Consider the following 14338-nt stretch of genomic DNA (forward strand, 5'->3'; position numbering starts at 1 on the left):
ACATAACAGGGGTACACCATAACCAGGATATATAAATCGGGAAAGTGGAACTGGCTGGAAATTATGGTGGTGTATTGCCGCTAGTAATTGAAAGCCTATCGATCACGTACAGGCCAGCTCTATCAGCTGTTGACTGCAAATGTCCCTGCTCCCCTTCCTAACAAGGAACATACTATGCTTCCCATATAGAACACCACACGGGCCGCCGGCCGAACCACCGGCCCCACTGCCTATGTTCCTCCACCACCCCACCCCCACCCCCGCCCCCACCCGCGCCGAGTTTTCTTCGGTCGATGAGGCCCCGCCACCGCCCCCCACAACCACCATCCCCACCCGAGCCCCTTCGATCACACCGGCGAACTCCGGCGAGCTCTGAAAAATCGACTGACCCAATTTTGAAATTTAGTCTACTGTGATTTAACTAGTGTGGAATATAAAAGGGGAAAACCATAAGCATTGCGAGTATGGTGTTGAGCGTGCCATGGTGGATCTGAAGGTGCAAACCGGACAAAGGCAACTTCGCAACCAAGACAAGAAATCAGAGTAAAGCAGTGGCGATCTATTTTCTTGCTGCGATAAATAAGTTGAGCAGATACGAAAGAGTACCGCCTCTGGTGCGGCGCCATGTACGCATCTGCTGAGAATTTGACGGTGTTGCGGTAGCGATGGCTGTCGGCGGTGTGGAAGCAGATCTAGGAGGGTAGACGGTGGCGGCGGGGCACGGTGGATGAGACGGTCGTAGGAGCGGTGCTGACAAGGTGGACGACGGCGACGATGAAGCTAGAGGACAGGATGCAAGGATCCCGGTCCAAAGCCGTGGATGAGAGAGTTCAGTCTCTTGTAATGGACGGCGATGTCGGGGTATCAGCTCCGGCATGGTGGAGGAGGACGGCGGTGGATGGGGTGGCAGACGGTGGCGGACGGAGGAGGGTGGGGTGGAGAGGGTGTTTTGGCGCCCACTGAGTACGAATGGGGGAAAGGGAGGTAGAGAGGAAGGGGGGAACCATGTATTCTGGGCGCTCTTGTCCCAAATGCGAGGAAATTTATGAACTTAGCCCCCGTTTCAAATTTCTACTACATCACAGTAACACTAGTCGGTTGGGGATAGGACGGTAATCTCGCATACACCGAATATTTGCCGACGAGAGTTTGTTTTTGGCGCCCACCGTGTATGAATATGAATCAGGGAGGGAGCCGATTTCAGCTGAGGACACACTGTGTTTTGGCGCCGACTGTGTATGAATCCGGGTGAGAGGCGGTTACGTCACGTTTGGGTGAAGTTACAAACCTACCCCTATCGAAACCTATAGAAATCCAGCATATAGGCTTTGCGTGGCAGGGATAGGCAGTAGTGATTTCCATCTCGTAGATTTTGGTTTCAGGCGGTTACTGCGACTTTCCCCGCTTCGTTCAAATTTTGCAGAGTGCATGTTTACCGTGCCAACTCAATTCGAATCCCGTTTGTATTCTATTTTTTTCGGGCGGGATCCATTTTCAATTGGAATTACATTCTATATACATCATTTTTTATATATACTTTCAAAAGCACAACACCATTTATACATAAATATGGTTTAGAAATGGCATGATCTCAGATTCATAAGGTTGCATCCATCAATTTGGATTTTCAAATATTTGAAACCACTTTATGTTGAAATCCAATGTATGCATTCCTCGCTAACTGTCTCCAATTAATGTGTGTTTCATGCGGTTTTTTTTACTTCTCAAACATGTATAATGTGTTTCACATACGCAACATATAGTGTAATCCCGTTTAGACATTAATTGCATATAAACCACGCATTGTTTGTAATTGAAGAATCTATGGATCACCAATATTGATAAACTATACAACATTACACGTGTGCCCAAATTCAAATGAATATGCATGTTCGATACACCAATTTGCGTTATGATATTATCGATGTCGTGATCTCCAGTTTAAATATTTGAATCCCCTTTAATCCAGATATTCGACTCATATAGCTATCAGTCATGCTTATATAGGACTATCTCTCTGGACCTATACGCGTTCATCGTCTCTCAGGTATCTCTCGTGCTACTTGTATGTCGACAATGATCTTTTATTTTCGTAACACACTGACGGTACTCTCTCCATCGACCTTCATCACTCTATCTCTCTCTAAGTTTATCTCGCTCCCTGCTATGTGTCTCTAACTATGATTCTCCATGTGGAATCTTTTTCTCTCACACAAATACAAAACTTTGACTCCTGGGGTCTCATTTCTCTCTACTATTCCCATGTATGCCACTCACACACCCCTCATACAGAGATGTCTTTCGCTCCTTAGATATGAGAACCTATGACTCTTCCTCTTCAATATCTCTTTCTCAGACACAAACACAAACTCTGTCTCCCAGGGTCTCATATTTCTCCATTGTTCTCTTGTATGTCACTCACACACACCCTCTCTCCCTAGAGATATCTTGCGTTCCCTCGTATGTCTCTCTAGCTATCACTCTCGTTGTGAAATATCTTTCTCTCTCGCAGACACAAAACTCCGTCTATCTGGATCTCATTTCTCTCTGATATCTGTTTGTATGTGACTCACACGCACCCTCTCTCTATCTCTCTCACACCCACACACATAACCCAGCCTTCTGATCCACTAGATTCCTATCTCTAACGCACACTAGCTAGGATCTTTATCTTTCTATTTATCTGTTTCTCCATCAACCTTCCTTCCCACCCTCACTCTCGATTCCTATCTCTAACGCACACTAGCTAGGATCTTTATCTTTCTATTTATTTGTTTCTCCATCAACCTTCCTTCCCACCCTCACTCTCGATTCCTATCACGCACACTACATATGTTTCTCGAACCACCCGATGGTCATCTCCAACACCCAAACTAGCGGATGTCCCTCTAGCTAGCATCTCCATCTCTGTATCTATCTGTAGTTTCTCCGTCAACATTTCTTTCTCGCACGGAGTCTTGCTTCCTATCACCCACACTATATATGTCTCTCCATACATATGCATTTATAGGTTGGTCTCTTTTGCACAATCATTGCGCCTCACTCCCTCTGCTCGCCATAGATGCATGCTCCAGCCCATGCCACTATCTCTTAAAGACAAAAACACATGCTCAATTGTCGGGACTTCTTCCATGCATTCTCACATGCATGCATATTGTCATACCGATCCATCTCTCCCATGTCATTGATCTTATGATTTATGTCTTCTTTCTTTTATCTCGATCATGCGCGTGCGCACACACACACATCCCACGTATACATGTATACCTCTCGCACATGCACGTTCAAGGTCTCTATGTCTCCATACGTAGTTAATTACCCTCAATCCTAACGCCACATCGAATCGTTCTCCTCTTTTGTGCACATAACTTTCGCCTGGATGGGTAAAACACACACTCACACTTAACAATCTCCTTCTAGCTACCCCCCCTCCGCCTCTCACTCTTCCCATATACCCCCGAAACCAATAAGACCATCCCGTACTTTAATTCCCGCCTACATGCACCATCGATATATAGTAGTTTTCCTCGGTGTCTCTCGAACAAACACGTTCTCTTGAAGTCGACTCCTCTCACGCGCACACACCTTCTCTTCCCTCTCTACGGGCATTTTCTCTCTCGCACCCCATCGTTGGTGGCCTCTGCCATACACATCACCTCTCTATGATGAAAGCCATGCACACTTAAATTACATCCGCCACAGAGGACCCCGCGACACACACACACACACGCACACACACCCCAACACACACACACTAAGACTCCATCTCTCTCTCTCTCTCTCGCACACACACACACGCAAGCACGCAAGCCGGCCCCCCCCACACACACACACTAAGACTCCATCTCTCTCCCTCTCACACACACACACAAACTAAGACTCCATCTCTCTCCATCTCACACACACATGCTCTAGGCGGAGCATTTGTCCCTACCACCCTTCATCCAACCTTACCCGTATGATAAACAATAACCTTTATTTACTTGCATAACAGGGACAAATTCCACTTTACTTTAGTAGTCAGCAAACTTATCATCTGTACCCTTATAAAAAAACGAGTTGGTGGTATGGTGTGCCTGCCATCTTATAATACAGATCGTATGATCTATATCTGAGGATAGAAAGCAAATATGATAATTTTACGAAAGATACCCGTACCTCTCTCCACATCATTATCTCCCGCAACCTCATTTCTCAGCAATTAAAAAAGGAATAAGTCTCTGGAACAATCTAGCATGCATGGTGGCCACTACCGCCTGCCGGTGCCGTCCATCCCCATGCCTCCGCCCATTTCGACCACCAGTCACCACCATGCTCCACTCCTCCTCGCCTTATCTCTCATCTTTCATTTTTTCGATGACATTCTCGAGATACCAGTTTTCCGATAAAATTCTCGAGATATCATTAGTTTTTACACATGGGATTACTCCTGCATGGGTCAATCACAATAGGTGTTCTGTAAAAAAATGCATATTGATGTTTTGTGCAATGCATGATAATCTTGCTTGTAATTATATATCGCAAATCACGAGCAAGAAGTGACTTTTTTTGACACAACCACGTTAACATGGCCACGTAAATCACTAGCTAAAGTAAATACCATTATACTTATATCCCGATGCAAAAGGTTGAGTACATGTCCGAAGAGTAGAGTCGCACACACGCACTCTGTCTCTCAGAATCTCTCTCACACACACACCAGTTACGTGACACCCACTTAAGCAGACACGTATGTTACAATTTGTGTACCCGGGGGTAGACGTGATGCTGCGCATTTATTTAAGACGGAAGGCGAACCCAAACAGTAGCTGCATTCATTCCCCTCCCACCGTCTCTTCTTTGGTCACCGTCGCCCGGTAGCCATGGGCCGGCCGAAGGTAACAACATACGCCATACTTCCGCCGGAGCGGCGCTTTAATATGGAAATTTTAGTGGTCATGCATGCATCTTTTTGTGCTAGCACTCCAATATAAGGGTTGACCGGTTGCTTCCCGCGGACGTGCGCAGGTGGTGGAAGAGGAAGGAGAAGGGAAGCGGGCTGTGGAGTAATGATTTTTACCACAATTTCCTAGGAAACTGAGTGCAATAATTGAGTAGTTTTGCAAACTACCAGTACTACACCTGAAACGGTTCAAAACCAATACTCCCTTGCCAGCGCGCGCTTCCCGCGTGAAACGGTCAGCGTCGCCCTGGAGTGTCAGTGCCGCATGAATGCCCGGCCAGAGCGGAGGCGACCTCTCACTGGCGCCGGCTTTGAAGTGGAGCGACGGCCGAGAGAGCGCCGATTCCCGGTGCACGCGACTGCTCCGCGTCGAGACTAGCCATAGGCCCTGTTTGGATCCATGGGTTAGAGTTAGTTTGAGCTAGTTGGGGCTCAAATAGCCCTAAACTATCCAAGCATGAGTGTTTAAATTGGAGCAAGCTGCACCGAACCCACCAAAAAAAACTATCCCACCCAAGAGGTGCTAACTGGAGATAGTTCTCATTGGGACCACTGAAATCACTTTTCTCTCTCCATGAAGTGCATTTATTGTCAATCTAACCCTGTCACCCAAACACCTCTTTGGCTACAGTTCGTTTAGGGTTAGTCATGAGTTAGTCTAACCTCTAGCTAAGTTAGAGTATCAAACAAGAGCAGTATAGGACATGCAAGTTGCTCAAATCTTAGAGGCAAATTCGTACGTGAAAGGATTTTTTTATTTTTGAAAACGGAATGTGAAAGGAATTTTTTTAGAATGCTCTTAGCATGTCGCTAACATGTGATAGTTAATCGACCTCAATAGACGGCAGAAACGCCAGCCCGCCGTACTTTGATAGTGACGAGGAGGGAGAAGCGATACAGGCTGCTGGATTATAGGTGTCGCACGGAAGCCAAGAAATATGGTGATAGCATGGGTTAGCCATGTACTAGTATGATGTAAGTACACTGGGCTGTCGTGTTTCATACTCTTCCAGTCCACTGTGGAGATGATTGGTTAATTTTATATCATTGAATAATATTAAATATTATGAGTGCAGACGCTCCACCACGAGGTTCCTTGCTCCTTCTCGGTCGTTCGGAATCTATGTTCTTCCACTCTATTTTTTTACGTGAGCTTTGTTCATCCTTTTGCCAACACGCGAGACATCTAGCATCAAGGTGCACGTGTTATGCAAGGATCGTTCCATCTATATGAAGAACACGTGGGACTGGAACTACGAGACGGACATGTACCCAGGAGTGGACGTACGAACCTGAGTAATGTAGCACAGTAAGTGAAGTAGAAAGGCACAAATGGTATGAACATGTGTGGCATATAGGGTGTGTTTGGTTGCGTTCTCGTCTCAGCATAGTTGTTCCCTCTTCATGCATGCTCAACTCAACACCCCTCTTCATGCATGCTCTCTTCATGCATGCTTCTAGTGTATTTGTGCTAAACTAGTGTGGACTCATGCACCCTCCATACACTCTACCAAACACCCAAAAGTAGGTCGAGAAGGGAACTCTTGGGCGGCATTTGTCTCTTACTACGTACTACCACTAAATGTTGTACGTGCAATGCATGGTGATGTTATGGAGTACGTGCCTAAGTACTCTACTACTACTATATTAGTTGGAGGCACATATTAACTTTTATATTTGTTTATGTGTATGCCCCGAGACCTTCCAACTAGACATGTCTTTATCTCCAGGTTGCACTTTGTATCGTTCATACCACTAAGTACTATTACGTGTGGTCTCCGACCCAAAAGCGGAAGAAGTGGAGACGCTCTACCATGCTGTTTTTTTACGCTGGGCTCTACCACGCTATTCATGTCCCACTCCTTTCGCTGACGTGTGGGACATCCAGCAAGTGCCATGTTTGGCACCCTTCGTCGTAAGAGTTTAAACGCTAGCATTCATCAGAAATAAAATATAATTATAAATCGGCAGTGATACTATTTTTTTGCGAACCAATTAGTAGTGATACTATACCACGCGGTTTCCTTGCCCCTCGATATCGGAAGGAATACTTCCGTTCGCCAACATGTGGGACGTCGACCCTCCTGGTCCACTTGCCATGCACACAGAACTCCAAGGGAGTCACCCAGGTCGTCGCGCTGCAGTAACAATGACTAATGAGCCGTCAAATCACAGGCCCACTTCCCACTTTGAAGTTGCTTGGACGAAGGAACCATCATGACTTCGTTGAATTCCGCTTCTTGAAGAAAACTACTGTACCAGCAGTACTGCTAGCTACAGTAGTTACTACAATAGAGGCCTCCTTTCGTTCATAGGATAGGAATATGAAAATCATAGCAAGTGAGATGACATGCATCTCAATTCCTATAGAGAAAGAGATGCCATTTGATGCTTAGGATAGGAATTTTTCCATTTATTCTAGGCTGATGTACTGGTAATTTGCTCTAAAAACTACAGTAGTAACTAGCAGTAATGGTACTTGCTCGTACCCAGACACACACACACACACACTAACTACTAGTACTACTACTTCTCACATGCTGGCCAGACGCCGTCGTTCTCCTTCCCGGCTTTGTCGGCGACACCCCACCGTGCTTGGATCTCCGCCGACCTCTCCGCAGCAGTGCGTGCATCCTTTTCTTTCTTGCGGCGGCGGTCCTCTCTTTTCTTGAGTGCTTTCTGACTTTTCCGCTCCCTCTGTGCGGCTTTGGCCACCTCTTTATCTACCGTCCATTCGGCCTTGGCATCTTCAAATTCCTCCCACATAGTTGTGAGGTCATGAGCGGCGATGAATTCGGCACGGCAGGATGCCATCGCTTCCCTACCATTTTGTGTGCGGTCGTGGGCGGCGAGGAACTCGGCGCGGTGGGATGCCATCGTTGCCTGACCGGTTAGTGTGCAGCGCGGTGGCATGAACGACGCTTGGTGAGAGCTCTGGGGTGGAGTGGCCGGACAACCGTATAGTGCATTGGTTTGTCATGATCTCAAGGACAGAAGACGAAGAAAATTTGGATTTCCCTTCAATCCTGGTCATTTATTACCGAGTAAAATGCATTGGCGGTCATCGAACTTTTCTTGATAGCTCACTTTGATCATTGTATACGAGATATGGTGATTATACGGTCACTGGCTGAGCGTATAGGTCCGTATTTGTCTGGTTGACCAGTCAAACAGTCCGCATGCGCCTCATCAGCTCATGTTCTTTATCTATCTACGCGGGCCTACTTGTCAATGGAGAAAGAAATATTGTAAATACCAAAGTTATGCTAGAGTCCGGACCGCTTCCGGAGCCCGCTCACCGCCCTGGCTCCTCAAGACGCCAGCTGCCCGCCGCATGCATGCATAGAAAGTAGTACTCCTTATGTGGAGGAGAGAGAGGCATTGACAAAGTCAAGGAGTGGGCACTCCAAGAGCCCATCTCTACACGTGCTCCTAGGTATAAAAAATAATTCTAAAAAAGGCATAAAAACAATTGTGTCTTAAAAAAAGAAAGGTAAAAAACATTTGAGAGGAAATAGATAAAGAGAAAGTGAGAAAAAGTTGTAACCTGGGCATTACATGAGGAAGGAGGGAGTGGTGCACATGGCAAGTTCACTGGGCTGCCGTGTTTCACACTCCTCCGTCGTAACAGTGGAGACAATAGCTTTCATCAAAAATAAACAATGAATAATTGTTGCTCGTCCTCTATATAGGAAATAATACTTTCATTCGCCGACATGTGGGACGTCGACCATCCTGGTCCACCTGCCATGCACAAAATTATCCTGGTCTACCCCGGTCGTATCGCAGGCCCAACCTTTCCCACTTTAAGTTGTTCGGACGAAGGAACCATCATGACTTCGTTGAATTCCGCTTCCTCAAGAAAACTTACTATACCCGCAATACTGCTACCACACGCGAAGACTGGACGGCACTTTACCACGTCATATCACTAAAACCCACTAGGCCAAACTAGCCCGCCTAGGTCATCTATTTTGGAACGAAGGGAGTATGTCTCTGCACTGCTATGATTTTGTGTTGCACGTCATATCAGAGAAACCCACTAGGCCAAACTAGCCCACCTAGGTCATCGATCGCTAAGCCTACAATTTTAGGAGCTAGGGCTATTGGTCGATCGACAAGGGATAAGTATAAGCGTACCACGAGCTCATCAGCCCCAATGTTTCTCTTCGGTGAGTGTTTTGCAAGTACTATAGCTTGCACAGTAGCTAGCCTACTAACACCAAGAATCATCAAACAAGCCCTACTGATATGATAAACAGTTCAAACTAACATCTAATCATGCCATACATTACATCAAAAGCTGGTGAGGATACAGTAGCAAGCACATTGCAAAAAATCGAAAACCACAACTATGGTAATAAGCCATTATTTTTTACCTTGTGCAGCTCACCGGGGGATCTCATCCCTCCCGGGGCCATCTCCTCGTCCTCGATGGGGGCGATCACCTTGCCAGGGGAATACTGCTTCTCAAAGGTGACTATCTCCTCAAACTCGGTCTTGAGCCTCACATAGGTGGCAATCAGAGTTCGTGGGGTAGGCACGGTGGGACCATTGCTGTTCTTCCAACTTTCTTTGAGGAGTTCGTCCGCCAACGTCCTCAACTCTTAGGCCCGTGCTTGTTTTTTGGAGTTCTTCGTCTCCATGGGTTGGCCCGCCAACATGGTCAACTCGTTGGTCGGTGCTCGCTTCCTGGAGATCGCTGTCTCCAGTGGGTTCTCTGCCGGCAACTCTTTGCCTAGTGCTCCAGGATCCATCAATGAACTGACAAAAAAAACAATCGAAAGGAAACCACAATCGCAATGAAAACGGGAAAGAATAGGATGTGAGAATCGGTCGGTGCTTTGCAAAAAGAAGATTCTTGGAATGAAAATATACCAGCATAACTGATTCACCCACCTTTCCTTCATTGGTACAGAAGAAAAATGGCAGAAGTGAGTAGCCTGGAGTGAGGTTTTCTTCAAGAAAGGGAAGAAAGGTCTTGAACGAGCGCTCTAGTGAAATGATGGTTGCTTCGTCCAGTCCAACTTGGAGGCCACCTTACCACTGCTGGTAAAGGTGTGGGTTTTGTGATATGACGGGTCATGACAGCCACACCAGGGTGACAGGTGAGTTCGACTGTAGCACCTCGCTGTGATTTGGTGGATGGCACGCGGGCCCGGATGCTTTGAAATGTCCCGCATGTAGATAGAGCGGCTAGTCATATAGTAGGAGTGCTCAATATTGTGCACCGCGACCATGGCGGGGAGGAAAATGAGAGAACCATGTAATTAATGCATGAGTTTAATTAGATAAGTTTGTAAAGTACTCCCTCCGTTTCTTTTTACTCTACATATAAGATTTTGTCAAAGTCAAACTATACAAAGTTTGACCAAATTTATATAGAAAAATATGAACATCTACAATATTAGAACTATATAGTATGAAAATACATTTCGTGGTGCATCTAATAATATTGATTTCATATTGTCAATGTATATATTTTTTAATATAAAGTTAGTCAAACTTTACAAAGCTTGACTTTGACCAAACCTTATATGCGGACTAAAAAGAAACGGTGGGACTACGAGATACATTTCTCCAATCGCAAAATGCCTTGGTTCATGAGATTTGAGATTTGAGCCCTGTAAACCGGAAGGGAGGGAGTACTGCACACGGTGTAGTCTAGTCACTTGTTGAAATATCTAGAAAGGCAAATACTCCTTTCTGGTTTACAGGGCTATACTACTCCCTCCGTCTAGGTGTGTAAGTCATCTTGTGAATACCAAATAGTCCCAAAACACTTAGGCGCGGTGCATTAACTTCTACCTTGTTTCTTGTTTCTTGACATATCAACCAATAAGAGATGAGAGGTGTGCATGCTTTTAATGACTTGCAATGGCTTGTTCATTGCATGCAATGCTATTAATTAACAAATAAACATTGGTGACCCCAGGAGGAAACGATGCTAAGCGCGTGGACCTATGTAGAATGAGTATCAACCAATGGATAATGGAGTTTAATTTTTAAACAATAGCAATTTTGTCTCATGCAAGAGCCTGACTAGTACTCCAAGGAACTGCACCACGCGAGCATTCGCAACTGCCACGTTCGGGTTGCGCTTGGCTCTTCGCCTATTAGAGAAGACGAACAATGATGTTACTCCTACTTCTACAGTATTGAATCCACTGCTGCATGTCTGTCCACCTCGTGCGGGAGGGATAGCGTGTAGCGAAACCTTCTACTTACTGCTCCTGCCTTTGCGTCTATGATAGGTGGGCCCAACAGGTGGTTGGCCCTCCTGTAATGCAGCCAAAGGCAGGTGCAGTTAAGGCACCGGAGCTTAGTCCGTGAGGGAGAGGGAGTTGTAGTAATCAAATTTCTCGGTCTTGTACGAGTTGATGAAGATAGGGGTTGCTTGCTTGCTAGGGTTGCTTGCTAGGGTTGCTCACTACGCATATATAGGCTGGAGCCTCCGTGCTTGCTTGCTAGGTTTGCTCTATTCACACACTCTCATCCTCTCCAGATCTAAACAAGATAAGGGTAGTAACACTGTCTTTCTCCCTTCAAAAAACACTGGCTTTCTATCCACACCGCTGGTTATAGATCCGTACGTATCCCCCTCCCCCGGTGAAGGGGAGGAGGGGCAGCGTTTAGGCCGTCGTCGACAGCGAGGGAGGAGACCCACCGCCGGCCGCACCGTTATCTCTGGCCGAGCGCCGGCGCGGAAGGTCCTGCGATCCCTTCGTCGTTGCCTGTGGGCTGATCCGGCCTCCCGCCGCCCACCTATCCACATACCGACGACCTTCAGGTATATCTTCGTTCGAAACCGCCTTAGCTCTACTTCCCTAGCTCGCTACGTCGTTGCATGTGCATCATTTTCTACATCTTAGCCCCTCTCGATCGGATGGTCCAACGTCACATTTTTTTTTATTCTATTGTTAGAGGTAAAGCTACTTCATGGAGTCGAATCTTGTACTACATGGTTCAAACAAGAAATAAAGTGGGGGTGGGGGAATTTAGTATGTACATCAGACTTGGTACAAACAGGAAGGAAAGGGGGTGAAAGTAGTACAGACTGGTCATCCAACCGGTCTCTTGGTCGAAAAGGGAAATATAGGGGTAACGTTGTCCACAGTGGTATGACCAGGACTAGATTTGCTATCCACACATAGGAGTAGGTGGCTAGAGTGAACAAAAACGGGACCAACCCAGATACGTTTCTTGGATGTTTGTTTCTCGGGGCAACAAACAATGAATCACCACTTTATGCCCCTGTTTACGTACATGGTGCTGGACTGCTGGTGCACCCACTGTCCCATGCCCTTATACCAAATATTATAAGCCATGACAAGTTTAGCTGTTCTTAATTTAATGTCCCTGGTAAAAATGAAGCCATTCCACTGTTATAAGCCATGACAAGTTTAGCCAAATGTTTTTGCCTGTAATTGTTTGAGACTCTGACTGTTTCCTCTGTGCCTTTTTGTGCAAACAGGGATATCCAATTCACCTGGTTGCTATTGTGACCTTTTGGTGCACTGCACAAAACTCTTCTTAAAAGAAGTGACTTTTGTGCTGTTTAACTGGAATGTCAGAATGGAACAGTTGGTTCATTTTGGTGGAACTGCACAAAGGGAGATCTATGTTCCAATCATCATCATCCATATTGGCGCCATAACCTTCCTTTAGGTAAGAATGATATTTAATGCATGTGTTCATCTCTATTTTCTGACTGCCATGAGAAAATAATGTTGTTTTTTACTAGTACACTTGTACTCCCTCACTGACAAAACCAATTCTAAATTAGAAGGCCAATCATGTACTTGGTTTCACCAACTGGTGAGGAGAAAGAGAAACAGAGCATGAAGAGGAAGAAGAATAAGAATAAACAGTGCCAAGGCGATCTTGCTGAAGCTAGAGGCCTCAGTCGAGGCCATTCAAGGGCTCCGGCAACGACTACCTTACATGTGAGACGATCCTCCAGGGAGCCATTCCACTTCTGCTGTCTCACTTAATTAATTAGGAGTACTTAAGTACCACTAATTTATTACTGCATAATTTTCCTGTTGGAGTTAAACAAATCTTTAGTAGGACCCTATGCTGAATCATGTACGTGTGTATGTTTGTCTATCGAGGTGAATCATGTGGTGGAGCAGGGAGGTGAATCATGTTTTTCATGTCAATTTATTGCCATTGGTTCAATGAGGCAATGTTTTGCGTATTGTCCATCATGAATTTGATGCTACTGGTTGAGTAATATTGTAATGTCTTCATATCCTTTCTCACTAAGCTAATGACGGTTTCACCTTGTTCCTACTTGTCCAAACAGGGATCATGTTGTGCCAATCATACATTAAATGGAACTACACAAGACAATACAATGAACTGTATCCTAGCCAGTGCTTTAACTCTGCTGGAAGTTCTTGATAATCTTTCGATATAATCTCAGCACTGGTAAACAAGAGTGATTTCAACCATACATTTGAAGTGCACAAAAATATATACTATTGTGTGATTCCAGTGAGTGCTTTATCTTCTCTTATGGGACTACATGTATAAGCTTTTTTTCTCAGGTTGGTACTAGCCTAAGGCCTTCATCCATATTAGTTTGCTGTCATCTCTATTTGTATTGTGCTACTGTCATGAGAAACTCCTTTATCTTTGCACGTTAAAGTTTTGCAACCTATGATAAATGGCAATGCTTTGAGTGTTGAGTTGAGCTAATTGGCACTGATTAAATAAACTAATACCTCTCTTTAAGCAAGACTACTATGTGGCTAACTTTACCCATTTAGATAATGAGGTTGCTTCTATTTGTTAGTGTATGTTTCATAAACTAGTCCCACTATTACAGTAATCTCACTCTCTCAATATATGTGCCAACAGGGATGCTCGATTTTCGTGGAACTGCACAAAAACTTTGGGTGCTTCATTGCCTCGACAGCTTCCGTCCGTTGCTGTCAGTTGCTAAACTCCGCATGCTTTCTTCATTTGCTGTCAGTCGCTTGGCTTATCTCGGCTTCCAGTCAAAGGAAATAGTAATTGATATGCTACCTCACACAGGTTGGTACTGGTCTTTATCCTGATTATTGCGCCTGTCATATGTATTGGTAATTTGGTATTGTGCTACTATTTGCCGATTTCATAAAGGAGTAATTTGGAGCCTGAACTCGTAGGCAAATCATTACAGCGGGTGATTTCGGTAGAACTGCACAAAATGATCAGATGGACAGGTACTTATGTTGCTGCTATGTACTCCAAAGTTCATCAGACAAGCATCGATGTTGACAAGAAGTGCCTATATCATTCGAGTATCAACCAGCGTCAACCAATTGTCAAACTCCAAGTGTTAGGAGAGTGAACGCCAAAAATATTGCTTGGTGCATAGCCTAGAAAAACGCAGTCCAGTCTTTGGTC

The sequence above is a fragment of the Triticum urartu genome, chromosome 6A (genome assembly GCF_056163025.1).
Source record: "Triticum urartu cultivar PI428250 chromosome 6A, HENAU_Tu73, whole genome shotgun sequence".
Lineage (NCBI taxonomy): Eukaryota > Viridiplantae > Streptophyta > Magnoliopsida > Poales > Poaceae > Triticum > Triticum urartu.